Genomic DNA, 5,121 nt, shown 5'->3' on the forward strand with positions numbered 1-5,121 from the left:
ATTTTTTCACGCTAGTTATCTTATCTTGCTCTGAATTTACAGAATTAGAAATACAAGGCATAATGGCTGGAACACTAATTCCCTGATTTACTAAATCTGTACCTTAAATTAAAATAAATAGATTTAACTCCCATTTCACGATTTTCACTTTTGCTATCCCAGGGACTTCTCCAGGTTTATATTTTCTTTAATTGAGCTATAACTCATGTATCATAGAATTTACCCATTCAATGTACAATTCGGTGTTTTTGATATATTCGCAGCTGTGCAGCCATTGCCACAATCTAATTCTAGGGAATTTCCATCTCCCCAAAATAAGCCCTTTTCCCAGTAGGCAGTCATCCCATCCCCGTCCCCCAGTCCAGCCCACCACTAACCTGCTCGCTGTCACCGTGGAGTTGCGTATTCTGGACATTTTGTGTAAAGGAACTCGTAAGTGACTTTATGTCTGCCTTCCGCTATGACTTCATTTTTCCCGGGTATCTAGTTTAATTTTCCTCACGATCCCTCTCTTCTCTGGATCTGCAGCCTCTCCTATGTGAGAAGCCAGCACAACTGTCTTCTCTTACTGGTGTGAGTTTCATCTAAAGACACACTTCACGAGCTCACCACACAGCAACGCTGCTTGCTGCTGTTCTGACAAACTCCGTCTTCCCTTTTTCTAACATTTTCCACGGAAACTTGCGTCTGGCTCACTCTGGAAAGCAACATGCCTGTCTGTGGGCTGAGATACGGAGACCTCCCTGATCTATAAAGGATTTCTAGACCTCCGCAGCATCCCCTGGGCAAGCCAAGCCTGAGCGTCCCCAGAAAACCACTGGGGACCCTTCGGGGTCCATCAGGCCTTCGTGTAAAAGAGATGACCTATTCCATAAATAAGGTCCCATTCAAATATCTTCTTTGCAAATATATTAAAATTCCAGAGATCTATTAGAATATAAAGTACAGAGGAAGGAATATTTCTTCTCCAAACAGAAGAAAATAACAACATTTAAAGGGTGGGTATTTAGCACTGCTTTGGGTTTTTGGAGTGGGAGTAAGTGACCAGTATTTAAAACAAAGGCTTGTCTCTTAAGAAGAAGAACAGAATGATAAAGGGACCCCGCGTAGACAATAAATGCACGTCTGTTTACAGCTCTGGGCCTCGGCTCTTTCTGGGATGTTGACATTCGCACGTTCTGGAGTGACCCAGATGCACTCTACTCATCAAATTTCTATCAATACTAATTTACTAATATCAATAATCATCCGTTTCCCAGTGGATCGGTGCTCCCAGGCAGGGGCGACGTGCTCCTTGCAGTTCCCTGAGCTCTTCAGCGTAGGTGTCAATAAAACTGACGGCTGCTCTCAAGCTATTGACAGTTATTAAAAATGACCTTGATGTAATTTCATGCCTATCAAAACAAAGAGCATATGCTACGGATTATGAAAAGCTGCGGCGGAGGAAAGTGCTGACAGCCTGGAACCGATGGGCAGGATCGCTCCGCATCTCTGACGAGTATTGGTTTTCTTGGCCTCTCCCCGCTTCCCTGGAATACTGTATGCTCCCGGGTGGAGGCACCTGCTCTCTGGAGGGCTTAATTGCAGCTATTTGAGGCCCTCCTGTGTTTTGCAAAGGGCTGCAGTAGCACATCATCTCGACAGTTAATGTGGTGTAAAATATCATAAGCACCGCTGAAGACCTTTGAATACATACGGCACGGCTGATCAATACGTCCTGGTGGACACCCTGCCTCCCAGTATACAGAGGGCAACATATCAAGAGCACTCTCCCAATTTTTCTCCCACTTTGTCAGGGCATTGATCTGGCCGGTGTGTAAAAGCCTGCTTTCCTCTCCAGCTGTGCACTGGGGCTCCGTGGCAGTTTGAATAGACAGCCCTTGTATGCAGAGTTGAAAAGCTACACAGTGTGAATATTCAGTAGCCAAATAGTTTATTAATAATCGTAAGTAACGCTCTGAAATGCCCCCGTCTCTCTGTATGCACAGAACAATTGTGTTGAGCAAACGCATAAAGGCAGTCTAAAACAAAGCAATTATTAAGAACACTAACTGCTTTAAGATGAACTAAACTGCATGTCTTTCTGTTGAGTGACCAAAATGTGGATTCTGAAACCGCTTTGTATACTTCTATCAAGTCCTATTAAGACACATTCCCATCGTCTTGATGGGTTTTTTCATATAGCAGACGACAGGCTGTATACCATTAAGCTTTCATATTTAAAGACAACCTACTCATTCCAAAATAAAACTGCCGCACCTCTGGCTTCAGCTAGTCAATGTCATTCTCTTCCTTTTTAATAGGTAGCCCTAAAATTGTAAGGACTCTTCCAGGAATTTTCCTCACTTGTATCTAATAACAATTTGTTCTGCTTTAACTTCTTCAGTGGACAGCAGTGACGGTTTGGAGCAAATTCAGAACAGTTTTCTACCTTTGGGATTTATAATTGATTGAGACTAAAAAGCAACACAAACAAAACAAAACAAATTCCATATCAGAAATGCACACTGCTGGTCGGTAACACCAACTGAGCATAGACTTTAGAAGTTTGTTTGTTATTTTCCTTCTTTTACTTTTGACAATTATCTGTCTTTATAAAATTGGAAATGTCTTCGGTTTTTATTATTTTATTGTTGATGAATTCCAAACGATTATTCCATATGTGTGTAGCTAGTTCACCTCTGTCAGCCAATTACATATTTTAAAGACCTCTAATAATTGAGCATGTAGAGTTGCGATTATCATGGAGTGAGTCACGTAGGGCTAAAAAAACAGCTGTTGGTCTTTGCCTTTTAAAGTAGAGCGTGTGTGTGTGTGCATGTGAGTTTTGCTATAACTCAATGGTTTCAAAACTCTTTAATGGCATGTTACACGTAGAATTTTTTTTTTTTTTGAGACAGAGTCTCGCTCTTGTCGCCCAGGCTGGAGTATGGTGGCACAATCTCCACTCACTGCAACCTCCACCTCCCGGGTTCAAGCAATTCTCCTGCCTCAGCTCCCCGCTAGTAGCTGGGATTACACCCAGGTGCGCACCACCATGCCCGGCTAATTTTTGTATTTTTAGTAGAGACAGGGTTTCTCCATGTTGGCCAGGCTGATCTCGAGCTCCTGACCTCAGGTGATCCACCCGCCTCGGACTCCCAGAGTGCTGGGATTACGGGCATGAGCCACCAGACCCAGCCAGAAATTCTTAATACAAATTGTCAAATATGGCAATTATCAATTATCATACTATGAAATACCAAACACAATAGAAATGTTGGAACCTGTTTGAAGCCTTCCAGGTGCTGGGTGGGTGCTGGGCGGGTGCTGGGTAGGTCCTGGGCGGGTGCTGGGCAGGTGCACCTGGCTGCTGGGGATTGGGGCATTGACCATTGTGTGCTCTGCTCTCATCAGCTAAGACCCCAGTGACTGTGCTCTTTACCTGTGCACCCCAACAAAGCCACAGACTTCCACAGTCTGCAACCCCAGACACACCTCCATAACAGCTTCATTTAGGGATGGTTGAAAATCTTTGCCCTGAGTAACTCCAGAGAATTGACAATGGCTGCTTGGTCAGGTGTTGAGTGACACTGGGAGACACAGCAGCCACAGGGGCCCAGTGTCAGTGAATTAATGGAATCTAATGATCTGTGGCTGCCAAAAAATAGAGTGGCTTAAAACAGTGTCGATTATTATCTCTTGTGGTGTCTAAGAATAGAAAATGTAGGAATGCCTTCACTGTGCTGTCCTTGCAGAAGGTCTCTCATGTGGCTGGATGGTAGCAGGAGCAGACAGAGAGCTCTCAGGCACACGGGACCGGCCAGCCTCACTCTTTTCTTGAGGTCCTGATGCCTCTCAATGCGTCTACTCTGCATAGCTAATCTTGATTTTCTTGCAGCACGGAGGCTCAGGTGGGTGAGACCTCTAACCAACTCAGGCTCCAGTGCCAGCATTCCAGCAAACCAGGTAGAGCCTGCACTTGCCTTTGATGAGCTTGCCAGGGAAGTCACATCACGTATTTACACCATCTGCCAATGGCGGTCCAATGCCTACATTCAGCCCATATTCAAGGGGAGGACACTCCCCAGCAGTTGATGGGCAGAGGGATGTCAAGAAATGTGTGGACTTCTTTTAAAAGCACCACACATGGAGAGGAGAAGTAGTGGTGGGTGCCATAGGTTCATCGTTTCTGGCTGCGCTTCTGTTTAGTACAACCCACACGGGTCCTAATAATTATTTCTGTTGCCCACACAACAGGTGGGTTCGATAGCTTGGCGAGTGACAAGCCAGTCACCGCAACTAAGGAGGATTTAACAAGGGGATTGTATCACTTGCAACAAGTCAGGAGAACACCAGGGAGAGCTCCCAAAGCAGCGCCTCCCGAACACGGTGACACAGGGCTTCTCCTGGGCTTGTGAGCTGAGTCACCGCGTGCAGAGGTGGAGCAGAGGCAGGGGAGGCCATCACCGATCATGCCTCTTCATGCATCGAATGTGTAGAACATGGCAGAGAAGCTCTTCCCTGGGCAAAGTTTTTAGAATGGTAATGAGGGGAGTTCACCACGGTGATGAGGGGGGTTCACCAGGGTGATTAGGGGAGTTCACCATGATAGCGAGGGGAGTTCACCACGGCGACGAGGGGGGTTCACCACGGCGACGAGGGGGGTTCACCACCGTGATGAGGGGAGTTCACCATGGCGATGAGGGGAGTTTGCCAATGTTCATCTCCAACTCAGGGGTCTCCTGATCCAATCGGTTTGTATTCTCCTAGGGCTGAGCTTCTTCCTGGAACTTTTCTGAAACAACAAAAACTCAAATGCAAGAGTTACAAGTCACCCGGAGACCCGGGTTTAGGTTTCTACTGAAGCACAGGAACCAGGACCACATGTTTACATTGGAGACTCTTGCCTCAATTTAATTCATGGCAGGTGAACCAGACACTCTGTGTTTGGTGGGAAATGTTAAAGACATTCTACCTAAAACCCCAACAGCAAGGCTTGCCTCCTTTTTTGCCCCTGCCCCACAGAATTCATCTGTCACCAATTTGAGACTTCCTATAAATTCTTACATCCCCACTCTTAGAAACAGCAAGTGAAGTGGGTGTCTTAGAAGTTGGGAAACGGCTTTTAAATAGAAATGG

This window comes from Gorilla gorilla, chromosome 17, assembly GCF_029281585.2.
Source record: "Gorilla gorilla gorilla isolate KB3781 chromosome 17, NHGRI_mGorGor1-v2.1_pri, whole genome shotgun sequence".
NCBI lineage: Eukaryota > Metazoa > Chordata > Mammalia > Primates > Hominidae > Gorilla > Gorilla gorilla.